This window comes from Drosophila subobscura, chromosome J, assembly GCF_008121235.1.
Source record: "Drosophila subobscura isolate 14011-0131.10 chromosome J, UCBerk_Dsub_1.0, whole genome shotgun sequence".
NCBI classification, from domain to species: domain Eukaryota; kingdom Metazoa; phylum Arthropoda; class Insecta; order Diptera; family Drosophilidae; genus Drosophila; species Drosophila subobscura.
The window spans coordinates 8,468,263-8,496,108 of record NC_048532.1 but is presented as its reverse complement, the minus strand read 5'-3'; the positions used below and the strand labels follow the sequence as shown (position 1 = coordinate 8,496,108).

The window sequence follows — 27,846 nt, the reverse complement described above, 5'->3', positions numbered from 1 at the left end:
GGGCCATCAACGGAAGCCTCTGCAACGGAAGTGCAGCCCGTTTTTTCCTTACCATCTCTTCGCTCGCTCTCTCTTGCTCTCCCTTTTCTATTTGATTTATTTTAGCCTGAATTTATTTTGGCCCCATTTTCGTTGGCTGCTTTTATTTGTTGTCTCATTCGCCTCGCCTCGCCTTCCTTTTCCTTTACTTTTTTTTCTGCCCCTTTTTTGGTTGAAGAAATGTGACTTTTACTGCGACAATTTGTGTATCCGCAAATTGTGATTAATTACATAAAAAGCCAGCGGGCATGAAGGCCAGCGAGTCACCAGAGATTGTAACTTCCAAAACTGTTTTTTTTGCTGCCATTTGTGGGTGGATTTGCAACCCCTTTTGAGTTGCTTTAAACATAAATTATGTCAAGTGTGAGCAGAGCAAAGGAATTTGTACATTTTTTCATAACATTGTCATTGGATTTTATTTTATTTTAATTTTTATGGCATATTCAGTTCCAGTGCATTCCAAAGTCTCGATTTCTGCAAAAATTCCTCACTGCACACAATTTATGCAATTTTCACTAAAAGGGAGTGACTGTGGCCTGGCTCTGCCTTTCATCAGTTACAAAGTTTATTCAATCTGCCAGAAACTTCTCTACTCTGTGTGTGTGTGTGTGTGTGTGTGTGTAATGCAATTGTCCCCGAAAAATATAATATAAATCCCAGAAAATGTATGTGGGTAAAGGGAAAGGCATGGATGGTCTCACAGGTGTGCGACACACAGCGCCAAAGAATGTAAAGCATTAAAAGCTTAAAGACTTAAAACATTAACCCACACCCGCAAACGAGCATACAGAAACCCAAACACACACACACACAGAGTACACCCACACATGTCAGGCAAAAACTATTTTAGCCCAAGGAGCGAAAGACAGAGGCAGAGGCAGAGGCAGCCCAAAGATGGAGCTGGGTAATGCCTTCAGATAAGGAGTGGTTGTGGCGTATACAGACAGAAAGACAAACAGGCAGACAGTTGGACAGACATATAGACAGTACGTCAGTCAACGGTAGTTGAGCTCATGATAAAATTTAAATCCGTCAGGTGTTTTTACACACACAAACACACACACACACACATATGTATGTGCTGTTGGTTTTTGCAACAAACAAACACAGAGAGGGGAGGGAGGGGGAGGGGGAGAGCCACCAACCCCACACACCAGGAACATGGTTATAATTTATTATGCGCCAAATCATGGCAAATGCATTACAATTTTCTCGTCTCGCCTCGTCTGCACCGGGCGCACAGTGCACTGTGGCCAAAAATGTCTGAGTTGGAGCGATATGTGGGGTGACTGACTGTACGGTGGAGAATTGTCAGGGTGTGGATTGGTTTTGCGGTCTTTTCTGTTTGTCAAATTCCTTTGCGTGAGGGCGAAAATTGTTCAGAAAGTAACTCGCAGGCGATGGAAGGTGGAAGAAAGTTTAGCAGACAGAGGGACAGTGCAGAACCTGGGCTGACTTGGTTGTGAATTTAAAATTGAAGAGTGAATCAAATGGTAGAAGTTTTTGGAACTATCTTTGGGTTTGTGATCCAATGCTGCCACTGAAAGAGAGTAAATTAATGTTTGGGCAAATGAATGAACTTAAATCATATTTTTGATCATTTTTGCTAAGTAAAAAGCAATGATTAACGCTGAGGAACAACTGAAGATCATTGAACTGGTGTTGAACAACATTTAAGGAGACTTTCCTTAAGGATTATTAAACCATTTTAGGCTGCTGCTATCTGCAATCATTTTAACCGAATTAAAGGCAAATTTAATTGAATTTAGCAGCAAAATAGAGCAAATATAATAATAATAATATATTGCAGATAGATTTGGGTCTAGCAAATAATTCTAAATTCATTTAGAATGATTTTCTATGTGGAATTTCGTTAGTTTCAATGCTAGTTCCACAGCCATTAGGGCATATGCAAGCAGCCAGCTCGTAGTCAGACTCAAAACGTTTGCCTAGGCCCCAGCGCCCACGTCTCCACTCCCACTCTCCCATTACTGCCACTCTCCCCATTACTCCCTTTCGCTCCAAATCAGTGCCTGTGTCTGTGTGTGCAGAGTTTGGTTTCGGTTGCATATTGTGGGTGTCACACAGAGTCACAGGCAGTGGCAGTGGCAGTGGCAGTGGCACAGGCAGATGTAGATGTAGGTGGCATACTGGCTGTGGCAGGGTTGACAGCTTTGTGTTTGTGTGTGTGGGCAGAAATGTCAACAACAAGATTATGACCAAAAGCGTAGCTGCTGTTGCTGTTGTTGCCGCTGGTTAGCCAAGCAGCTCAAAACAAGGCAAAAACCTGCATCAATGGCCAACATAAAGGAACTGTCAGGGCAGGCAGTGGGCAAGGGGAGTGCAAACAACGAAATTAGATGGCCAAGCCACAGTCCTACACATACATACACATACATATATTCTATGTATGCATAATCCATCAATTAATACAGCTGACAAGCGTCTAATTAAATATGTCATGCCACGTCTTGCCCGCTTCCCCACTCCCCATTTGCGGTAAAGGCCAAACTGCCCAAAGTCCTAGAGTCTTTTTTCAAGCCACTTTTTCGGCCAAAGATTTCTATTGGCCTGCGCCTCGGGGTGTGGGTCAAATTGTTATTCTGAGCCGGAATTTCTGTCTTTGTTGCTGCTGCGGCACGAGGCGGCGCATTCATTAAAGTTTTAGTCAAAATCCATAAATAGAGGAGTTTTGTCTGCAGCTGAAAAAGTTATGAAAGTGGAAATTTGACTAATGGAAGTGGGAAAGAATAGAATTGATTGAGAGAATATTGATTGGAGTAGGAAAATGTTTGATGATTAATATTTGGAATACTTTCTGTACAAATTACTATTTGATCACTATAACAACGATATTTCCCCATTGGATCATGTTTTATTAGTTTCCAGCACTCCCTAAACCTTTTTCAAGCCGTTTCACCTTTAAAATATTTCCTTTTTTGTTGCCTTTTCCTCGCCTTTTATTCCTTTTTCAACAATCGAAGTTTTTTCTATATTTTCATCCATGAATTTCTGTGAATTTTTGCACTTTTCTGCACCTTAACACTGCTCCTCCTGCTGCTGCTCCTGCTGCTCCTCCTGCTGCTGCTGTCATGTTGGGGGCTTGGATTTTTTGCTTCGACATTCCTTTTAGCTGCAGCTTTTGCCCCTAACTAATACCATTTGATAGATCATCTTTCAACGTAGCGAGAAATATGATTTTTGACTGCTGTTTCGCCTGCTGCTGCTTCAGTTTCAGCTTGTTCTTTTGCAGCTTTTACCTACTGTCTGTCGAGCAACGCATTTCGTTGCTCTTAATCCTTTTTGCACACTTTACTCCCCACGCTCTCTCTCTCCCCTCTCTCTCTCTCGCTCTCTCTCTTTACCACACATGCAGTCAAACAAAAAACCTTGATAATGGCAGCTCGACAGACACACACTCAGGCAGTGTCCTGGAGGATGGTTGCCTCGACTATATATCCGTTTGCGCATATATGCCAAGGATTAGTGAACATGAATGTTGATAGGCGGCGTTTCCAGTGTTTGACAGATGAGTTTTATGGGTTTTTGCCGCTTGTCATGTGTGTGGAGAGATGTCTCCACAGCACCCCGCTCTCCTCTATGTATCCCTGCGTCTGTGTCTCTGTCTCTCTACGCTGCGCGTCCATAATAGCGCCGAAAATTGAAAGCATAAAACTCAATTAAAGCAACTTTATGTGCAGTCATTTCTCTGGGTTTATGTTTGCAGTAAGCCGCGCGACATGTCTCCTTGCTCTGTGTCCTGTCTCCTGTGTGTCCTGTGTGTCCTCTGTGTGTGTGCACCTGCTGCTCCCTCTAGCAACTTCAGCACTTCATGCAACATTGCCACTTGGACGGAGTAGAGGAGAGCAGAGAGCAGAGAGCACTTGCCGCCTGACATTTCCTAATTGCACGTCAACTTCAACGACAACGGATATTGAAAGAGCTCTGCCTCGGGGGAGGGGGAGGCAGTACGCTGCTTGGGCGCTTCGCTCTTGCCAAATTGAAACTGCAAACAACTTCATTTTAGCACACACACAGCAGAGACACACCCACACGCAGTTGTGCGAACTATTCAAAAACCCACCAAATATTTAAGCACTCCCTCCGCCAACCCCGCTAAAATCTTGGCTAAATCTGTGGCTCCCTCTGCAGCAGGCAGCTGGCAGCAGGCAGACTCAAACTGCAATTAGTGGTGGCAGCAATGAATGCCATTGGTCTGTCACGCTGCCATCTCTAGCTGCAAGCTACAAGCGGCATACCTTGCTCCTCCCTTCCACTCCAAAGGAGTGCTTCTCCGCCGCCTCTGCTGAGACATTCCGAGGTAATTTGTTGTAACTGCATCATTTAACATTTGAAAGACTACTAAAGAAATGGTAGAGAGGGGAGAGCAGCACACACACACACACACAGGGAAGAGAGCTTGCCCTTTCGTGTGAATACTTGAGTGCAGTCCCCAGACCTCCTGTGTTGGAATTGCTGCTACTTTAGTTGCCATTTGCTGGTAAAGTGTACAAGGGGACAGCAGCAGCTGCAGCAGGGAAGGACGAAGTGTGTGAGTCTATCGGTTGCTAGTTAGGGATAATGGGAACAGACAGCAGTTAATGTTCCGAAAAAATGCACTACAAAAGTGTTACAAAAAACGAAAAGAGAACGAAATGAAAGGAGAGCAGCAGCAGCAGCAGGAAAAACTATTCCATTCCACAGACAGGAGAGGAATTTTGCGCTGTTGTTTTATAAGCTTTGACTTGGGGAGAGAGAGAGAGGGATTTTCTGTGATTTTTTCCACCCACCGTTAAGTGGTGCTTTGTCTCAGAGTGGGACTCCAGCGACGAACAGTGACTGAAAGTAAGAAATTAATTAGCTCTGGCTAAACAAAAAAGATGAAACCAAACTAAATGTAAAGCTAAACCGTTTCCCTTTGATCGGTGCAAAGTTAACCCATTTTGAATCAAGTCAATTAAAACTAGATTTAATAGTTACACAAAAAGACAAACAAATATGCAAAAGCGAGTACCAAAACTTGACTCTGTCTCCATGTCAAACTTATTAAGCCGAAACGAGTGCGTAGAGCAGGCCCTAAAAGTTGGTCATACAAATCATTTGGCTACCACAAGACAAGAAAGTCGACAACAAATATGTAAGTTTAAGTACATTTAACTTTTTGGGGAGGCTACACAGAGGCACAGAATGCTGCTCCACACATGGAAGTGGTGGTTGGGGGGTTGCCTCGAGTATTCATTAAAAATCAAACAAAACTATGATCAAGAACTTTGACTGGCAAAGGCAATTGCATTACAGAGACACTCACAGTTACAGATACAGATCTATTTCGCTTTATGCCGTGCCAACTTTTCGCATGCATATTAATTAAGCTGGCAAGTAAGTAATCAGCAACTAAATTAGCATATATATCAGTCAGTCAGTCAGTCAGTCAGTCAGTCAGAGAGACAGTCAGGCAGTCCTCAAATTAGTGCGAGCAGCGCAGGTGCATCTTTCGGGAAAAAAAGGAAAATACAAATGAAACTTATTAATTTTGTTTGTCAAAGTTTGAGGGCGACAACAAGGCAGCGAACAGGCCATGTGTCACTCCATCAAGGAGCAGGACCAGCAGTAGGCAGCTGCGAGGGGCTGGAGCTCTCGTTAATTAGGGTGTGAAAATAATTTGCCACGTTCTGTTTGCCTGTTGAGGCAGAAAAATGCGAGCAAAATGTTGAGCGCGCTAGGGAGAAAATGTGAGTAGTACGTGAGCTGGTGGAAAAATTAAGCGAAGGATTCTTATGGCTGGGATAAATGGAGAAATGCTATAAAGAGAGGGTATTATAAATACAATAATTATATGGGGAATAAAATGAGCAAATACAAAATTAAAGATGGAAGAGGGAAGGAGAGAAAATAAGTAAAGGAATCCCTTCAAAAATTCGTACTTAATGCCGAGAGGAATGCGATTATTCATTCTACTCTTTTTTGTATTCTATTCTCCTATTCATTCATTCCATATTCAAATATATAAGGAAACATCAGAGGGAAATGTATTGTACATAGAAAGAAATGAGCTAAGAAATCCTTTAAAAAATCTTTTCCTAATGCTTCGTTGCTTTTATCGATTAATGTTTTATCCCTTACACAAAATGTTTACTAACTATGCGGATGATTAATATTTCTTTGATTTAAAATGCGATCAAACAAAGTTACTCATTATCAGCTCTTCAATTTAGCACCACCCTTGCTCCTCCCCCGCTAAACTTATACTGAAGCAATGTAGCGTATCGTCAGCTGCCATCTACCATTCCTTATCCTTTCCACCTTCCACACAGCCACTCTGCAATCAAGAGGCAAATATTTCCATAGTTTTTTTGTTGGCTTTTTTCTTCTTCATCTTTTGGTTCTTCTTTTCTGCTTTGGTCGGAAAACAATCTTGGCCATACTTTACTGCCACTACAAACACGGCAACTACCGCTCATTAAGCCAAAACGGGAAGGGGAAAGGAATGGAAAACAACCATAAAAATATCAATTTTATGTTTGAACAATGCGCCACAAAGTGAGTGCCCCAAGAGGGAGGGAGGGGTAGGGCGGTAGAGGGCTATGAGATATGGTTCCGGGGGTAAGATGCGATATTGATGATTTTGCCCCAAAAAACAACACAAAATTTGAGCTGGCCCCGCCTCGCTGACTTCGCTTGATGCCTTTCAATAATCATAATAACGTTGATGATGGCGCCGCCACATGAATATATATCCCAGGAGATGACTCTCTGGTGTGCAGGCGGGAACATCATCATCAGGAATTGCTCAATCAGTGCGGCGCAGCTCTTACCCTTCAAAGGAAATATGCAAAAGTGCCCCGCCACAAAGTGGGCCCACACCCAACTCAATCTGCAGTTTGGGTACGAGTGTAACTACCGCTATAAGATATGAAAATGAAGGCACACACACACCTACAGCAACAGCAGCGGGGGCAGCAGCGGGGGCAGCAACATCAACATCAACCAACGGTGGCAACAACAGCTTGATGGTTAGGTCCAGCCATAAACTACATGGCAACGCCTTGCAGCAAAAGTTTCAAGTAGCTGCATAGTCTTTAAATTTACGAGGCAGTAGGATCCACACCCCCCAGCCCAGCCCATCTTTGTAGCCCCAAAAAAAATAAGCGAGAAACAGCAACCGAAGAAGCAGCAGCAGCAGCAGCAGCGGCAGCAGCAGTAACCAAAGGCCAGCCCAAGCGTAACCAAGTGCACGGGCAGGAAGTACTATAGCATGGCAGAGAAGCCTGCCATTACGCCTGGCGATGGCAGCGTGACCCGTGACCCGATCGGGGTCACCAAAAGAAGGCAGAGAAAATGTTAGCAGCCGTCGGGCAGCTTTAGCAGGGAAAAGATTCGATAGCTGGAAGATTTTTCCTCGCCTTTTGCGCTTTTCCCATCTCTAATTGCGAAAGTTGGCTGAGACTTGGAACGTTTGCTAACTGCCAGCGGCGGCCGGAAACATAGCTCTGCATGAGGCAGAAGTAGCTACAGCGGCAGCAGCACTACCAAAAGAAGAACTAGTACAGCCAGAAGAAGCGCAAGAAGAAGACATAGTGGGCAGAGGAAGAGGCAGCGAGCAGAGGAAGTGGCAGGATGGCAGAGAGATGATAGAGAAGAAGCAGCGAGCAGGCCGCTGCCTCGCCATCGCCTTGCAGTTGCCTTTAATTTAGCGCCCATTGCTGTGCTTGCGCTTGACACGCCCTCTTTTACCGCCTACAAACATGCACACACACACACAGAAGGCACACACCGCCCCACTTGCCCGTCGGGGTAATTTTAATAGACTGCAACAGTCTCAAGTTGCAAAGTTGATTTGCCAGTGGTCTTCCCTCCCCATGTCCTGTCCTGTCCTGCCCTGTTCTGTGCTGTTCTGTGCTGTTCTGCCCTGTCCTGCCGGGGTCCTTCTTCGGCCCTTGCTCTGGGGCCCACTGCTCCCCGCCCATCCTGTGGCTGGGCACAAAACTTTATGGTCCCTTCCACGCCTTTCCTTTCCTTGTGCCTAGGTATGGCTGGGTATTCGTTTTCCATTTGATATCCTGGATGTGGGGCAGGGCTTTGGGTGTATCTATAGTTGGGAAAAGCTGTGTTATAATATCTAAAACTTGTAGAAAGAACAGCTTTTAATTGTATATTTAATTCTTGTATTCTTTTCAGATAAAAAAAGTATATTTTCTGGTCCCCAAAAACTGTGCTAAAAACATCACCAGAAACCTGCGAGAAATGCACGAAAATCGTAAGTGAAAGTAAAATTATTTTATGCATTTATTTCTCTCATTCTATAGCCCTGCTTTAATTTACAGGGTATCGCTAATTCGTTGCCCTTGCCCACTAATTTGTTTCATTTTATAGTTTGCCTTTGCTTTGGGCTTGGCGTTTTCTTACTGCCACTGAGCGACTGAGACTGAGACTGGGCCTGCGACTGGGCAGTTTTCTCAGAGCGCTCAGGGCGCTCAGGGTATACCCACACCCTGCCACAGAGCTTCGTCCACCCCTTGGGGGCCTGGTAACACTAAACTGCATGCCAAAAAGCAAAACTGAAAGGGTAGGAGGAGGAGTGCTTGGGCAGTTCTGTGCACTTTGGTTTTGTTTCGTTCATTGGAATTTATGTTCAAATTTCATGAAAAGAACTTGTTTTCCAGCCCCAACAAAATGTTTGTGTATCAGTGTGTTTCTTTCTGTGTGTGTGTGTGTGTGTGTATCTTGGCTTATTAAACATCAACAGTAAACGCCTCCAGAGTCCCTGGCTTCTAGCTCTCTATCTCTGCCTTGCGGTTAGCTGCTTCCTCTTCCGTTTGCTGTCTCTTTCTTTTTGCTCTCTGCCGTTTTTAGAAAATTATAAAATTACCATAATTAGTGTGTGTGTTGATATACGATGAAAGTTTTTAGTAAGCTGATTTATACGATACGCTGGAGCTGCAGCTGCGGGACCGGGGGGGGAAGTTTCGAAAATTACATTTCAGCTAAGAGGATTTTTCTTCTAATTTTTGCTGCATTTTTGTGTGTTGGCCATTTGATATGAGAAGCCAAAGCCGAAGCCGGAAAACCCCCATAGATAATTTTAGTTTCTACGTTGAATGCTAATGAACTCTCCCTCTCTCTCTCTCTCTCTCTCTCTCTCTCTCTCTCTCTCTCTCTCTCTGGACAGTTGGCAATTAAAAGGTGTAAAATGTAAAATGATAAGTTAGCCCAAAAAAAGTTTCGCCTAACTTTGGTGTCGGCTTCTCCAAGGGCTAGAGAGAGTTTTTCCCCCAAAAGAGTTTCAAATGAATCATTTTTGGTTACTCATTCTCCAGCCTTCATCCATTGCCGTTTCACACTTCATTCTAATCTGTTAACTTTTTGGCACTGCTTAGCCATTTTTTTGTGCATTGTTTTTGGCAAACGAAAAAAGGCGCCCACAAATTTGATTACCTATTGACTCTAGGGGCTGCAGGTTGTGCCTACACAAAGGCCACTCTTCCCCAACGAATACCTTCGCAAAACGCATGAACAAACACGCACACACACACACACAGACTTCGGGGGGTCCACTCACATGCGCTGGCCGTGGCCGTTATAACCTTCTCGATGACCTTTTATTGACCTTCTGGGCGGAGGAAGTACTGAATGGAAGGAAGCTCTGTGAAGCTATTACTGAAGCAGCATCGAGTGGGTAGTGAAAGGGGAGTGAAGCGGGGCGAAGGGGAGTGGGTAACATAAACGCCAACACATAACAGTAAACATATTTCATGCACTTTTTATTCGATGGGCCAGAGCATCGCTCCGGATACTTCCACTGCCGCTGCCTCGGTATCGCATCGAACTCTTGTACCGACTCCACTGTGTGCCTGGGTGCGTCCTGCTTGCTCGTTGCTGGGTTTTGCTGCTTCTGGCTTGGCCTCTTCGCATTTTACGAATTTCAGTTACATTTTTGCATATGCAATTCTGATCTCCGTTTTGTGGTTACAATGCTCTTTCATGATGCCTGCGGTTGTTGCTGGTGTTGCTGCTGCTGCACTTGTAAACGACAGAAGCAGTCGCAGAACAGGCACAGTGGCACTGCCATGGACAGTAACCAGTGGGGAAGTGCGTTAAGGGGGCATCAGCGTCGACTGCGGCAGCCAATTGGCAGCCCAGGCCCAATATCCTTTTGAATAAAACGCAATACAGCGGAGAGTGCTTCGGGAACTGCTGGCCTTTTGGTTTGAAGTTGAAGTCCAATGAGTTGCTGGTAATTGTTGTAATACTCTTTCGAGGGGTATACTTAGAGAGAGATACTCAGAGCTATAAAAATGAAGCAGATGGCAGGCATTGAATGTGCTGGAAAATGTGAGAAATTAAAGATTTTTAGACTGTTTTGACACACTCGGAATGCTCATTGAAAACCATTTGTTAGAGATTGATAATTATTGTGATTAGAAGCGTAAAGGTGCAGCCCTTGCTGACATCTCTGACATCAGATTGGCAGATTTCCCTTTCGGAAGTACTTCCCATGATTGATTCATTTGTGATTATTTTGCACATGTTTTCATTATTATTTAGACTCCTTTGCTTTGCCACAGTTCTTCCTTCAAAGAGTATTATACCTGGCACCCAAAAATTCACTAAAATTCCCCATTATTATTGTTCCTGCAGTTGGAGGCTACTGCCATTACTGTTGCTCCTGCTTCTGCTGCTGTTGCTGCCGATGGCAGTAGCCCCTCTTTGCAGTTGCAAAAACTGCAGTGTAATGTAATGTATGTCCCACGCACACTTGCAGCAACAATATGTGCACGCACACACAAACACACACAAACACACACAAACACACACATATCGCAGACCGCCCATATCCTGTTTGTTTTTGTTCACCATCGCCTGTGCCCCTGTCCGTGTGCCTGTTCCTGCTATTGCCTCTGCCTGTACTACCGCTTGTTAGACCCGGCGTCTAACACATCGAGCATTTGTAGTTGTTATCAAGTGCAGTATTTAACTGCAGCAATTTTTACAGTTGAATTTGTAGCCACCCACACTGCAGGGTTCGGCGGAAGTGTGGGGCTTGCAATGCAATTTAGATTTCAATCGAAGCACAGCGTATGTGGCAGGGCGCTGTGTCTCGATGCGAGGCATTGGAACTTTGTTTGTTAACATTGAAATTTATGCACTCTACAGCGACAGAAAAAGCCCCATTGACAAACTCTACTCCGCCATAACTCAACTGCCTGAAATGTGCCATTAAACTATTGCTATCGGGTTGAGTTTTTCTCTTTTTATATTTGGTTGCGACGTCTGGGCTCGTCTCGAGCTCGTCAATCATCTTAATTATAACAAATCTGTCACGTACTGTACATTTTGCAGCTGAAACAAAAAAGCAAGCAGAAAAAAACAACAGCAGGGGAAAATCCAAATCAAAAATGAGAATAAAAGTAACCAAAATGCAGCAAAAGACACGAAGCGACGGGAATGCTGGCTCGGTGTGGTGCTCCTCCAGCAGCACCTCGTGCCGATGATGATGATGCTGCTAAAGATGATGATGATGGTGGGGTGGAGGATGGTGCTTGATTTTATGGCAGTGGCGTGCCCGTAAGCGATTTTTAAATTGCTCTGCTCTGCATAGACACAGGATCCCAAGGATCCAGGACACGGAAAAGCACATTGTTAGTGGAGCGGGGCGAAATTCCAGCAGTGGCAGTGGCTGGCAGCAGCAGCATCACGTGAAACGTGTTGCACTGGTCAGGAATGAGAGCAGCAGCGAAATGGAGGGATGAAGATGGAGAGCGAAGCGACATGGCCAAAAGACAAAGACCCAATAGACTCTTATCCCTGAACTATTATACTTGAAGCAGTACGGTGTCCGCTGTCCGCTGTACGCTGTCCGCTGTCCTCTCTCAGCTGTCCCTTTTGCCCAGCTGGAAAATGCTTTGCAAATTGAGTTTGTTAATGGGGCAATGGCAGAAAGAAATCAAATAGAAAATGCGCTGCATTATAAGTAGAAAGCGATAGAAGGAGCGCAGGAGGGAGCAGGAAGTACGAGACTGTACCCAGCAGTAGTCGTAGCAGTCACAACTGTACTCAACTATGATGGAGAACCAGCAGCTAGGGGGGCGCGAATCTCCAACGAATACGCAGGGCAAGTTAGTTGCCAAAAGTCGAAACATGTTGCCCCTCCCCTCACTGTGTGTGTGTGTGTATGTGTGTGTAGTCATGTGCGTGTCTGCTGTACAATAGCAATAGCCATGGTTCTCTCTATAGAAATAAAATAGAAATGCATTCAAACGGAAATGCAAATAAATCTTAGTCACTGCAAAAAGGCAATTGGCTTTGGGTCAGCCTCAGACGCTGGCTGCCTGCCGTCTTCTACTTGGACTCTGGCATATGTCTGTGGAGGAGATTGTGGGCGTAACATCTCGTGCGTATTTATATAAAACCAAACACACACAGACATACGAGTGGGTAATGCATGTATCTAATACGGGAAGTATAGAGAAGATTTTGTTCATTCAATTCTAGAGACCTTTTGGGGGGAGGGGCAGAATATTTGCATTTCGTTTTGTTAAGGTGGAATAGCCAATGATTGTGGACCACTTATCGAATGTCTTTGGCTATTTATCGAGTATTTATGGGCTACGTTTTAGCAGCGGGAATGTCCGTACTCAACTCTTGCTAACTTTATTGTTTGTGTGGGTTATTCATCCATTCAACTGGTAATCGAATACCATAAGCAACATTTATCGTGTATTTATTTCACTATTTATTGAGTTAAGCTGCAATTGGATAACGAATTGCAATCAATTGGGAGAGTAAGCCACACACAAATATCTCTCCTAATTTTATTTCAAGCTTAAAAGGAAAATTCCTTTTAGCCAAAATAAACAGAAACTTCATCAGACACATATGCAGATACAAATGGGTAAAAGATTTTGCCCATCAAATGAATTTCAATGCTGTGTAGAGTCAGTAAAACAATTTCGAAGATTTGTTACGGATTTGCACCCAACTCAATGCAAATGCAGAAGCCCCAGACAGAGCCGAGGACAGGGACAGGGAGGATGGAAAAATAAAATAAAATCAAATCAAATAAAAACGGAAAATGGACAAACCGAAAACAGAAAACAGAAAATAAAAATAAACTTTAACCTAATGCTAATAATGTGCAAATTGTTGTGCAGCTCTTGTTGTTGCTCCCCCGGGGGCGCTAGTTAGTATTTATGTTTGGGAGACAATCGCCAGGCATTAGCTGGACATTCTGCCCACCCCCCCGCACATCTCTCGTCTCTGTGCTGTTTGTCTTACAGACAACCTTTTGCCTGATCTGCATATTTAAAATATCTACTGTCTACGCATGACCTGCCATATGCTGCTGCTGCCAAACCCAAGACCCACCTTCCTGTCTTCAGGTCAGCAGGTTCTGCTCTAAATGTCCTTGCATTCCTTGTGGCTTGTGTACATCCTCGAGGGCTTTTGTCTTAACAACAAATACATACAAAATAGATGCGACCAAAATTGCCCTTTTATATCCCTATATCATCCATGTGCATATTTTTGGAGCTTATAAATATTTTGCCATTTTTCAACAATAAATATTTTTAAATATTTAAATGCACAAAGCCGCAAGAGCCCAAAACATAGCCCTAACCTTCATCTATCTCTCTTTCTCGTTTGCCTTTTGTTTTATTGTCTCTATCGCCATTTTGCTGTGATTTTCAACAATGGAGTTTAATTTTATCAACAACTAATACACAGACATGATGCACAGACTCGAACAAGATAGGAAACGATAGGAGGACATGCCTGGACAAGGCCCGAATTTGGTTTGGGCTCTTTCTGAGATACTCTACAATGCCTGAGTTATATTGACTTGATGGCTAACGAGCAACTGTTGGACTTCTAGAGACAAATAGTGGCAAAATGCTGCAAATATTGCGTGGAAAATCTGCGAAAGTATATTCCAGCTTTCGTTGTGGCCCCAAAAACTTTGCCTTCTAATTCACCCTTCAATCAAGCCCCGTGTCCTCCTTCTGCCACTCCTTTTTTACCTCCTGCTGCATTGTTTCTGTTTTTTTTTTGGGTGGCTGCAGTTTTAGTTTGGCTTTCAGCTTGTCACTTTGGCATTTGCCGTAATTGCCTTTACAATGTTTGTGCACAGCTTGCAATATGCAACATTCCTCTCCCTCGCTCTCTACATCTTCCTGTTGCTGTTTTGTCCCTATTTGTGATTCCTTTTTGTTGTTGCTGGTAGCACTGTTTGACCATCATTGGAGCTGCTTTCAATTAGGCAAATTTTCGACTCCTGCGGCGCTTGCATTGTTGCGTCAACTGTTATGCTAACTAATTTGTAAATTTTCACTCAATTGTATTACAATATTCCCCTGCTCCATTCCCTTCCACACCAAAACCCACACACAAACATAAGGCAAACAAACTGTAAAAATAGAAGGCAAAATACTTTTTGGCATATCCTACGACATGGGGCTTGGGGTTCTGGGGGGATCCTGCGACAATTTGCAGGCCATTCATATGTTCTTCCTTATAATATTTTTTGGGGTCGTTATTTTGTGAGGTTTTCTTTCTCTTTCATACATATATTTTTTATGTACCCTAGAAGAGGGTATAAAGATTTTCCATAGATACATGAAAATTTGGGGAAAAATATATCAATTTTTCAGTAGAAGTCGAAGTGCCTATGGCCACTTTTTCAAGTCAAAACTATACACAAAGTGTTTAAGTTTTTTCTTTGAAACTTTCTACAGATGCAGATATATCGGCTATATCTTCCAGGGTATTTCCTCCTTCGACTCTCTCCGCTATTTCCCTTTTTTGCAGATTTTTTTTGTATATTTTGCGTAATTTTTACATTTACGAGCCATTAAAAATATTTTATTGCATTTATATTTCGCTGGCTGCTTTATGGTCTGCCTCTGCTGGAGATTTTCCCGCTTCCTTGTCTCTGCATGTGCGTGTGTGTCTCGTCTGTTACTTTGTTGTTGGCTTGCGCCGCGTGTGGGGACTCCTGATGATGATGATGATGACGACGTTGATTTATTCGACTCCTGTTTATGGTATGCACACACCTCTATCTCCTCCAACCCTCCATTCCGCCATTCTCTCTCTCTCTCTCTCTCTCTGTGTGTGTGTGCTTCAACAATGTTGCCCCGCCGCATTTACAGCCAAAAATTTGCAAAACGTTTTCCACCGGGCTAAATATTTTCTGCAAAGTTTCGCTTTTCCGTTTTCGGGGGCTTTGGCTTTTGTTAACTACATATTTGCAATATGTTCAATTTCCATTGCCCAGAGCCATTTTTCAGCTGAAATCGAAACTATGTTCTTTTCGGTTTTAGCTAGAATTTAGATGAAAGGAAAAGATTGAATGCTCTTTGGGGGAATTTAATTTGATTTGGACACACATTTGGCATACCTTTTTAGATATGAAATGCGAGTTAAAGTTTGTTTTCATTTGTATTTGAATGTAATCTATAATTGGAAAAAGCTGGAACGTGGATATTGAGACTCACAAAGGAACACAATAATTTGCTAAAATATTTATAAGGGCAGCCAGCAAAGGTTTCGAATTTTAATCATTTAATTAAGAATTAGATAGAGTTTTTTGACATTATTTGTATACTCTTTTGTGAGCTTTTGGCTATGCAAATTTTTTTTGTGCGTAGAAAAATGCAAGAATAATATCTTGAGCCACTGAAATTTGTCTGTCAGATTATGGATATAAAATTCCACTTACAAAATTATTCCATCAGGAACTTTACGCACCCAAAAGGCCTTCAATATCTTAACATTTCAACGCACAAAAACCCCGTTTAAGATTGACAAATTTAGCTACAGTCACAAACCCAAATCCAAATCCAAGTTCCAGCTTAAACGACAGCCAGAGGGAGAGGGGAAGAGTGTGGAGTGAGAGCTGCTGTTGTGCGTGTGTGTTACGGTACATATCGTCATATATCGTATATCCGTACTATGTATGATGGTGTGGCTTACATGTTTATGGGTATTTGGGTTAGAAGCTCAAGCGTTTTGTTATTGAGTAAACATGTAATAAATGCCGTTATACAAAATACGTGTTCGTTCGTGTTTCATGCGGTGTGCCAGTGCTCGATGCGGTGCCGTGTGCGTTTTGCTCGTCTAAGCCTGGGACTGAGGGACTGAGGGACCGAGGGGCTCGCTCCATTCCGTCTGTGTTTGCATAGCAGTGGAGGAAAAAAACGTAGGAAAAAATGCTATACTTATGCGTGTGTGTGTGTGTGTAGGGGGAAATCCTTTTACCAAATACAAACTACATGCGTCTCATATTTCAGCATCATAAAGTGGGGTTTGCGCCCACTCTGGGTGGGGTTTGTTGCTGTATTTAAAAATGCCCGAAAGGCAACAAAATGTTTGCCAAGATTGCTGCTGTGAGGGGCTGAAAGGCAGCTAACGAGGCTAACCGATAAATGAAGGTGAAAAGGGTTAAAGTTGAAAGGAACTTTAAAACCAAGAAGAGTTAGAGGAGCGTAAAATCAAAGAAAACTTTAAAGCAACTTTAAAGGGTACACCAGCAGATCGGTGAGAAATTTCAGAAATATTTGTAGAGCTCCACAACCTTCTATTAAAATTTAGGAACAATTCACAAATTTTCATTTACTTTTCAAACTACATTTTTGGTGTGAAAAATCGTTAAATGAACTTTTAATTTATGGTACTTTGTGCCAATTTTTGTGCGTCATTTTTAATTAAACATTCCATTAGCCGTAGATTTTCTAATATCCCTTAGCATATTTCACATAAATTAAGCAATTTAAATTATTTATTTATCTACGCGCATCATTTTATTTTTATTTTCCAAAAAAAAGTTTTGTCGTTTCTCCGCTCCATCCCATGAGAATAATTTAAATAATTCTGTTTAATTACTGTTGGTAAATTTCAATCGCGGAAGTACATAATTACATACATATTTACCTACATACATACTTGTATAGAAAACACACACACACACACACACATTCTACACATATTTGGCAGCAATGTCAATAGGCGAGTTGTCCTTTTGTGTTGGCTGCCGCTGCTGCTGCGTCACATAAATTAATTATGCAACAACATTTATTAATTGTCAGAAACAATTGAAGGCAGTTAGATGTGAGACAATACACGCGTGGAATGCTGTTGCGCAGGTGGGAAGGAAATCAAATGAAATCAATTATGAGAAAAGTCACTGACAAATTGAATTTAATTGCCGCGAAACGTGGTGGAAATTTTAAGGGTGCCAAAAAGGTCCTTTGGGGAATTTTGCAGACTGCAGACTGCTTTTTGCTGCTGCTTGATTTTGCTCCCTTGTGTGTGTTGATTTTCTTTTTCTTTTTTTGCTGATTTTTGTTGGCCTTAAATTGGTGTTTGCCCGACACTTGACACACTTGACAATGACTCCGCATTCGCTTGACTTCTCTTCCTCTCTCTCTCTCTCTCTCGCTCTCTCTCTTTCACTCTTGGCTCCAAGTTCCACTTTTTCGCAGCACTCAGCAACTGGAAATGTTTGCCGTTTAGGCCAGCACTTATAGCAGGGAGCGGGGAGACAGCAGCAGCTGCAGGGTGCAGCTGTGAAGGATGTAAAGGACATTGGTTCAGTGGGGAAGATATGGGCTTGGGTATGGACATGGGTTTGCCGGCATATCTTGTTGCGAATGTCCATTCGGTACATGCTGGTTCTGGCCCTGGCTTTGGTTCGGGCAAACTCATCAGCATTCAACGTTATTGTCACTGAAAAATACACACAATTATCGTTACAAATTGCTGTTAACTCTCACTCACGGACACACACACAAACGGACAGCAGCACAGGCGGACACTCACACCATTACAGGAGTAACTCAGTATCTCAGGCTGCTGGCAGTAACATTTTGTGCCACTCTTTGCTTTGGTTTCATTTCGTTTCGGTCTCACACTTTTTGCTGTTCCTCGTTCTTTTTTTTTTGGTGTCAATGGAAAGTGCTATTGAAAGTGTGCGAGTGTATGTGTGGGCGACCCATTCACATGGATACGGAAAACACCCACACACACACATGCAGATGCAGCTGCAGCTGGCGAGCAGCGAAGAAATAACTGTGTCGGAAGTTGCCTTCAAGGCATGCGGATTGCACATTGTTGATGATGATGCTGATGATGCCCGGGCTCTACTCTCGGATGCTCTCGGTACAGCCATGTATATGGCTGGCTTTGACAATTGAAAAATGCTGCAACGAGATACATACATAGATGCATGGCTATCTAGCAGCACAGATATGGTGGCCAGTCCATCAGCGGTGCAGCCTCTCCGCACTCAAAGAGCGGCACAGCGAGACTGGGAAACGGGAAACTCTACTCGAAACGTGGAAACTCGAAACTTGAAACTCAATTATACAAAGTGATTCAGCACACGCTCACCTCTAATGAGTTCATTTGCAGTTTATGAGCAGTCGACGACGACTCGACTGGCGCTAAGTACATTTCCCGTGCCCCGACTTCAGCTCCAGCTACTAATTTGCATTTCATTTGCCGCTCAAAGAGCGCTATGTCTGTGTGTAGGCAAAAAAAAAATACATAAAACGTGCACCAGAACATGCAACGAAATGCTGAAATCATTAAAGACGCTGCTCTAATGGCACACTGCTTGCAAAATTATTCAACATAAAGCACACAAATCGATGGCAAATATTAAACATAAACTTTATTCTTTATTGCATTATATTTTTTTTGGTTTTCTCTCTCTATAAGCGTTTAGTTTTCCCATTTTTTCGGCATATTTTTAATCAATTTCAATCACCTTCCAAACACATTATGTAGCTATGTATATTTTTTTTGCATTTGATTAAATATTTTTGTTTGTCAAACAAAACACTTTTTTGTGTGGCTTTCCGTGTGTGTTTTTGTTGTTTGTGGTTTAAAGTGCATTTGCATTTGTGTCGCACTGCACCTGTGGCATAATGTGTGATATATATGTATGTACATATCATGAGTAAATATCACACATCGTGTCAGGGCCGTCAGTGGCAAAGAAAAAAAGAAAATAGTCATAATATTTGCATGGAGTTTCTGGCAAAAACGAAGCAAACAAATGCCACTCCACACACACACACCACACACAAAGTGCACTGCGGGCTATCTTTGGCGTAAATTTAATAAGCTCCGACAACCCTTATTATAAATTTATTTATATTTACATATACAGAGGGTACAGGTAAGAGATACGAACGGCCCCATCTTGCTGTTTGCTGTGACAGCCGCCAGCTGCGACAAAGACACATGAACATTGGAGTACTTTTGGGCCCTGGCCTGTCCTGTCCTGTCCTGGTTCCACACAGAGACACACACACACAGCCACATGCAGACAGAATGCAAGACTCTGTGGGCTCGCTCGCTCTCCGGCTTTTGTCAAAATATATGATGCTCATATGTTAGCCGGCACTCAACGTGTGCCGCATTATTCACTCATCAGCAGCCCTCAGCATGCCCATCATCATTATCATTGTTCTTACCCCTTGTTGCTTCCCATTCGCTTTGCTTCTCTTCTCTTTGCCAGTGTGCTGCTCTTGTGGTTGCCACCACCCACGACCGCCCACTTTTGGTCTTGATAGTGTGGCACTGGCTACAGCCTCCTCCTGCTGCTGCTGCTGCTGCTGCTGTCTCTTTGTCAGTTTCATGCACTGTGCAAAAGTGTTTTAAAGTAGACTTTACTTTGTTGCGGTTGGCTTCCTTTATATTTATTTCGTACGAGTATATTCTTTTTTGGGTTCCCTCCCCTTTACTTTTTTTTCTGTATGTTGTCAAGAGGCCTGTGTGACAAAGAGGTTGCTGCCTGCCTGCCTGCCTGCCACAGCAGAGGAAGCAGAAATAAGCCGCATATTTAAATAAATGAATTTAAAGATGTGACTTGAAGCGTATAAAACCCAGAGAGTTGCGTAAATTCTCTATAAAGTAATTAAGATGAAAATTCGACAAATTTAATAGCTCAAAATGTTTTTAAACATTTTCTTTCACAAATTCAAAAGCTTAAAATATTTTTAAGCATTTTCTTTCACAAATTTAAATGCTTAAAATATTTTTAGACATTTTTTTCAAACAAAATTTTTTAAGCATTTTCTTTCACAAATTAAAAAGCTTAAAATATTTTTAAGCATTTTCTTTCACAAATTTAAATGCTTAAAATATTTTTAGACATTTTCTTTCACAATTTAAAAGCTTAAAATATTTTTAAGCATTTTCTCGCTCTCATTTTCTCCTTCTGCAAATGTCAGCTAATTATTTTTTCTTTATGTTTCATATATTTCCAGTATCATTTGGATCTGCGACTAAATGGAATCTGCGGGTAAACGGAATCTGCGGCTGTCCATCTTTTAATTAGAGCGCCTTGTCCAGCTGTAAGTATTCTTTGATTATTCTTTTGCCGCTATTTGGTTTCATAATTTCCAACTGCACTTTTTGTTCTCTTTTCTTATTTTTCGCTTTTTTTTTTTGCGTTTTATTTTTGTTGTATTTCTGAGAAAGCAAAACTAATTTCTGTTGCTGACAACCATTTAAATTCAATTTCTGTTCCGTTGTTGTGTCGGGCAGAGGGAGAATACTCGTAAGAAAAGAAAAACTCGACGATTATCTGAGGGTTCTTGGGTAGGTCCTGGCGCTCCCAGCCCCTCTGTGTGTTTTCCTGGGTTGAATCAGAGCTACTCGCCCCTCCGCTGGGTTGCAGCACGTTCTACTATCTGGGGCTACAGTCATATATGATTATCCAAGCTTTATTTATGCTGGCTGATGCTATTTTTTCTGCTTACTTTTTTTTACCTTTATTTCGTTTGTTGTCCCTTCGATGGCAACAGCTGTTTGGGGCGCTTTGCTTTTGGCTTTGTCTCTGAAAAATATCTAATTTGTTGATCCTGATCCCACAGCTTCAGTGGGTTTGTGGCCCTTTTGTGGCCTTCGCTCGCTTTCCGCGTGTGCTGCCGCATTATTAAAAACTACTTAAAAAACGCCTTACCGTTTCACGGTTCCAAAATGGCAAAAGGGAAAAATAGATTTGGCAGCAGCAGCGGCAGCAGCAGTCGGCAAGGGAAAAGGAAAGCAAAGCACTGGAAAATGAAAAACAAACACATTTGTTTCGCTCGACAGTTTTTGAAAGGCTACAGCAGCAGCAGAAGCGGCAGCAGCTGGCGTCAATGTTTGAATGACTGCATGAATGATTGAACGAATGACTGGGATGGCTTGGGCTTGCGCATGGCCTGGTCTGCCCTGTGCTGTTCGAGGACTTTGCCAAAATGCACAGAGATCTCTTCCATGTCTCTGGCCGTTCGTGTCTCTGTTATTTATGCTGCTCGAAAGGAGAGCCAAAAGCTGCGGGTCGGTGTCGAGCGGCCAGGCCATATTTGCTTAAACCAGCAACAGAAACAAAACCCAAACATAAGCCGCCGCTTGTCGAGAATGTCCACACTTTGTACAGTTATATATTTTGGCAAATGTGTGTGTGTGTGTGTGTGTGTGTGTGTGTGTGTGTGTGTGTGTGTGTGTGTGCGTGCGTTATGTCGCTGTTGCCATGCGACTTTTCTTTTGGTACTTTGGCCTTTTGCTGAAGTGTTTCTCTCACTCTCTTCTTGCTACTAAAATACACTTGGAAAATATTTACAAAATGTTCGCTGCCATATATTTTCTCCGCTCTCTCTCTCTCTCTCTCTCTCTCTCTCTGTCTTCGTCGCTGTTTCTCTTTTTTGTTTGGCAAACAATTCGGCGCCATTAGAAAGTAGCAGCGGCAGGAGGGTGCAGACATGTGAAATGGAGAATGCCCAGATAGTGAATGGAAATGCTTGGCGACTTTCAAAGTTTAACACGTTTTGGTAATTTCATCAAGGACATGTGGAGAACACATGCTGCCCCGTCCCATCCCCTGTCGCATCTGAGACCCAAAACATGCATTTGAAGAGCGTTAAAGCTGAGCTGCAAAATGGAAGAGGAAGTTAAGAAAGGAAAGGAACTTTTGAGCTCCATTTGATCATCAAAAGGGGTTACAAAAGAAGAATTTGTTGAAAGATTTAGTGGAATTTGTTGGCTAAAATATTAAAAGAATCCTAGCGGTAGATATTAAACCACAAATGAATCAATAGTTGTGTTCAAACGTTCGTAAGTTCCAATTAAAAATGAACTCCAGAAACTACTTCAAATGGAAGGTCGCTCCTGGCTAATGCTTCTTCACATAATCTCTGCTGCCACTGTCAATGTTACAACTGCTACTGAGCCCCCAATTTAGAGTCCATCAAAAGGCTGTGTGGCAGCACACACATTCACCGCACACCGCACACCGCACCCTACCACCACCGCACTCCACCACTTTAACTGCCGTCCTCCGGCTGCTGCCTAACCATTTTCACCAAATCGCATTAGGCTTACGACGGACTCTCTTCGTCTCTGTCTGCGACTATCATCGCACAGCGAAATACAATTTCCTTCGACCAATAACGGAAACGTTCATCAATGACCATTTTGGCACTTTCGGTTTCAGGCCAAAGGCCACGGACCATTTGCCCGGTTTCGAGTACGTTTAGGCCAAATCATGTGAGCAGGCAATGGACAAAAGTCAGCCCAATCAACTGTGCACCAGCCACAAGCTATCACCAAAAAAAGGGAAGCAAAAAATAGTAGCAAGTAGACAGGAAGTAGCGGCAGGAGGAACAGGAGCAGCAGCAGAGTCCAGGCAGGATCCACAAATGCAGCTCGGAAGCAAAACTGGAAAATTTAATTATCACATACACACACGCACAAGCAGGGGGGGAAAGGACAGACAGACAGACTGATGCCATCCATGTTCTTGTGAATTGTCAATGTCAGAGTTGGTTCGTGGATACCCAGTGGTAATTGTAGAAAAAAGGGTAGACCAGCATCACCAGGAGAATAATAATTAAAAATAATAGAAAATAAAACAGTTAGAGTAGAGATCTCCGTACATTTTAGTGTCTAAAAAGATCGAAAAAGAGCTGCTGGTAATATGAATTTTTCTTAGTTTATTACTTTCCTTTGCTGCATTTGTTAATTTCTACCACTGATCTGCTGACAATCTTTATATTTGTTCAGTTGCAAGAAAAACTGATTCAAATTTATTCATTGAAATCTTTTCTTTGGAAACATTACCCCCATTTTGTGGGTAACATTTCGTTCGATAGTTGCTCTCGTGGCCTTACCACTTGTGCTTGTACTACTGCCATGTTTTTGCTGTTGCCAGTTTTGTTAGCGTTGCAGAACCACCAGAAGCTGAAGCCTTGAATGTGCCCTTTCTCTCGCTGTCTCTGTTGCTCCATCTGTCTTTCTGTCTATCTGTCTTTGTCTCACTCTGGATTTTCGGTTAGCCTTCAGTCGCGTGCGGTTTGTGTATCAGCCTCATCTCAGGCCTCCATGCCCCACACCCATCGCCAGCTCCACCATGGCCATTTCTTGCCTTTGCGGTTCTCGTTGTTCCCAGAGTATGATGTCAACTTGTGACAGCTGCTGCTGCTGCTGAATCGGATTCTGCCGCTGCCCCTACTCCTGTTGCTTGGCTGGGGGGCATGCCTCGAGGCATTCATTCATATAAAAAAAAGAACAATGAGCAATTAAAGCCATGAGTGTCCAGTTTCGGACCAACTTTAAATACAAATTTTTAATTAAAATATAAATTTTGATGGGGCCTCCAGACTCCAGCTGATGCCACACAGAAGATCTCTTTTCTTGGCCCACTTACTATTTCGAACACATGGCGTATGAATTATCTTTTGGCAGAGGGCGAGATTTGGGAGAAAATGATTTTTTGGGAGCTGGTTCCAAGGAAAAGTTTTTTTATAAGACTCAATTGAAAGAAATGGTGCAGATTTAAGGAATTCAATTGGAAAAAACAATAGGGAAACTCCCCCAAGATTACTTCTGCTGGAAAACATAAATTTAGCTGGGAATTTGACTCCAGGAAAAGTTCCTTTAAGCTCCAAATCAATAACTAATCTTTTGTGTTCAGTTCCTAAATGTTATCTGGAATCTGCCCCTACTTCAAATCGAACTTCTCTACCGGAACTAGTTCTAATCCCTGAATTTATCTCCAGCAACCCCTCGAATATGCATTTTCTTTCTATTATTTTAATTTTGAGCCTGCCATTCATAATTATTTTTAGCTCCCCCTTCTTCTACTCCTGCCTAACACATTTAACAGGCCAACGCAAAACTTTAGCCATAATTAAAACTAAAAAGCGAAAATTTTCTTTTTATTCAAATGCTGTGGAGGAGACGTGGGGCTTGGGGGGCGGCACACAGTCGTTCTGGTCCTCTAAGTGCAGCTGACAACAATTGCATTGAGGGCTGAAACTCAGGCAGGACACCGGCTGGAGGAGGTCTGAGGTCTGAGTCAGGCATAAAACACACAAAAGGCGACCAAAAATTATTCAACAAGCGGTGCCTGACGCGCCTGCTGCTGCCAAAGTGTGGTCTGGGAGGGGTTAGAGCGGGGTACACCGACATGGCCAGGACATGCCGCCTGGCTTTCCTATCCTTGACTATCCTTTTGTTGTGCTCTTTTGTGTTTTAATAAGTTTTGAATTTCAGTACAAGCCTTTCCCCTCCGCGCGTAACTTCAAATTCTGAATGAATCCCCTTCAGAGAGCCGGAGCCCTTTCTCTCTGTGCCATTTCCCAGTCCTTTCTTCTCGTTTATTCCCATTCTTAGCACTCGTTCGCATTTCGCTTTTCTCTTTCTGCGGGTTTTTTCGTTTTTTGTCAAAAGTTTTTTTTAATTTTCTGTTTTTGCCACTGCAAAAAAACTAAAAACGAAAACCGAAACGAAGCTCAAACCAATAATTAATACCCGAAACTCGTTTTTCGTTTATTATCCTCGGGGAGGAGTTTTCTTTGGCCAGGTCTTTTCTCTCGTTTTCGGTTACTACCAACAACAAAAAAAGCTTCGTTAGCTGAATCCTCACTGACACACACAGCCGTGGATGCCACAGATACAAAACCCACACACTCGAACATTTTGAATTGCAGCCGTTTTAGCCGTTTGCCATGTATCTTCAGTTTTAGTTTTCAGTTCTATACGCTGCCAATGAACCGGGTATAACCGTTTTATAGAGGGATAAATGGAAAGGTAGAGAAGGTGGGTTTTTTCTTGGATCAAGGACTAGCAAGTGTATTGGAGATAATAATAATTAAAATATTTACTTATTGTAAATTCTTTTCGGTTGAGAAACGTCCTTTATTTTGATGATGGATAAGATGGGTAGATAGGTAGATAGGAAGATAAATAATGGATATATATTGAAAGTAAAGCCAGAAAGCAAATAAGTGAAAATAAATTTAAATATGTACCAATTCTCTAGCCTAAAAAGGAGCCAAAATGGTGACAGGTTGATTTGAAAGAAACAAACAAAAATAATAGAAATGAAGTACCAAATAAATAATAGAAAGAAATAAATAAAACTACAAATTGCAAGGGCAGGCAAATTGAAGAAATTTCTCAATACTACAAAATATTCATAAATACACTTAATAGGAATCGGATAGAAAGACTAAAGACAAAAGATAGACCATTAAAAGGCAACATAGTATAAATGAATAACACAATAATTAGCTTTAATGTTGCTACAGCTTAAGTACTGCGCATAGAAATGTTTTTGAAGATTAGATTGAAGGGATTTCCAACAGTGGAAACTCCCCACAGAGTCATAGCTGGATCATTCGCTATGCAGATCTTCCGTGAGGGCATCTAAAGTCTCAGTTACACCGATCGGTCATACCTTTTGCTAGTATTTTTTTGTTCCCCCTATTTTGTAGTATTTCTGTTTTACTTGTTGTTTCTTGCTTCTGGTTACTGGTTATATTTTCCTTCTTTTTTTCTTCTTTTCGGTTCGCCCTCAGACATTTTCTCGTTCTGGTTTTTCTGTAGTTGCCGCTGCCCGTTGCCCGTTGGCCGTTGCCGTTCCCGTTGCTGCTGTTGATAACTTTGTTTTATAGACATTTGTTCTCGCCGTTGTTACCTAGCGACCCAAATACCCCGTTCAATAGCTTTGTCCTGGGCATCGGTTCCCTCCCGTTCCTCCACTTTGTGCACTTTTTTATGGTTTTCCTTTTCGTTTTTTTTTTTGCCTCCTTCGCTTTCGGTTTGGGTTTAGGTTTCTATTTTTCACGTTGGTTTTAGCCTGGTGCAAATCTTCTGTTAGTTTTACAGAGAAAGGGGGCTGGGTTGGGGGCGGTGGAGATTGCCCAAACAGAGAGTAAAGATTGTATAACATGAGATTGGTCCATCAGGGCAACGGGAATGGCGGATTTTTGTGCAATTTTTTGTGGCGAGATTTTGAATACGAAAGTTTGGGTGGCGCGACAGGAGAGACATCGTACGTATTTGGGTGTGCCGTATTTTGATTGGAAAACTCAGTTGAAGTTGTGTTAAAGATTCCTTGGAAACTCTGATTTGAAGAGCAAACTCTACAGGCAATAAGCAATTTTATAATAATTATTTTGAGCACTTAAAAACCAGCAAAAATCATTGTCTAAACCCTACAAAAATTGCCAAAAATTAATTGGAATTACTGGAATTAAATCCAAAAAGTAGCAACCAATCCGACACAAAGAGCTCTCTGACTGTTGCCCTTGGCAACTTAAAACCTTGAAAGGATTTTCCCAGTGATGAAATTATATGCCAACGTATGGGGGATTGTGTCAGGTGGTTGGGTGGGTGCTGGATTGCATAAGAACTTTGCTGCTTAAGGGGTTTTGTCAGGGGAATGCTAAGCTCTTGATGGAGTTTACTTTTCCAGTGATTTACAATTGTGCAGTGAATGTTTTTTGCTGCCATTTGCTCTCTCTTTACAGTTTTTTTAGGTGCTCTTTCATATGTCAGGCAGAGCAGCAGAATGCTGGACAATAAAGCTGCTCCATAGCCTCATGCTTGTCGTTGCCAATGCTTCAGCTGCAGCTTCAGCTCTGGCACTGCCACTGGCTCTGTTGGCCTTTAATTCTTATCAAATTGCCGTAGAGAGAAAGAGAGCTAAAGGCGCTTATCAGCTTCACCAGGTTCACATACACACACACACACACACACACACACACACACATTCAATGGTCAATAGCTGTGAATGTGGAAAGACAGAGAGAGAGAGCGAAAGAGATGAGTGGGGGAGGGAGTTAGTTGATTGGTTTTGGTGGGCACTTGAATGCCCAATGATTTGCCAGAACAGTGAAGCATCAAGAAGCACTTGTGGCATGTGGCATCAATCGTGGCTCAATAAATCAAGCCACACTCATCGCTACTGGCACTGGCACTGGCACTGACTCCACTCCACTTCAATTGTGTGCATCCATTCCATCTAGCAGCCAGCCCAGCCCTATGTGTATGTTTGCATTACACTTCCGTTTCCGGTTCAAGTCAAATGTCATGGCACGCAAATTGAGACGGAGACACGACGACACGAGTGGAAGGCGGCAAATGGGAATGAAAATCTGCCTGCAAGCTCTTGTGACGTTTTCTGTGTTTTCCTTTTTCCCATTGTTGATTGTGCAAAATACAATTTTACTTTAACCACCCCCTGGACAACCCACACAAACCCTCCCACCCGGAGGCATAGTTTTTGCCTTATTGCGGTGCCCGAAGCAGCAGCAGCAGCAGCAGCAAAACTTTTGCTTTGATAGCAATTGTGATTGAAACTGAGACACGATATTGCACTTAAGATATGAACAACAGAAACAGCAGAAGCAAGAAAAAAATGTAGCTACAACCACTACAATGGATCCTCGCTCTGCTTTGGACTATTTTTTTAGGCATTGGCCCAGTTTCGTGTGAATAAACAAATTGTAAACTCAAAGACGCCTCAAAAAG

General features: G+C 42.6%; 1 long non-coding RNA gene across 1 annotated transcript in view; it reads left to right on the top strand.

Moving 5' to 3' along the window:
• The window catches only part of LOC117894391, a 39,483-nt gene extending 19,069 nt beyond the window's left edge, over nt 1-20,414 (top strand). The window contains exons 4-5 of the long non-coding RNA XR_004648869.1: nt 8,218-8,296; nt 20,313-20,414. This is a non-coding gene — a long non-coding RNA (uncharacterized LOC117894391). The remainder of the gene's footprint in view (nt 1-8,217; nt 8,297-20,312) is intronic.
• Nucleotides 20,415-27,846: the final 7,432 nt, after the last annotated feature.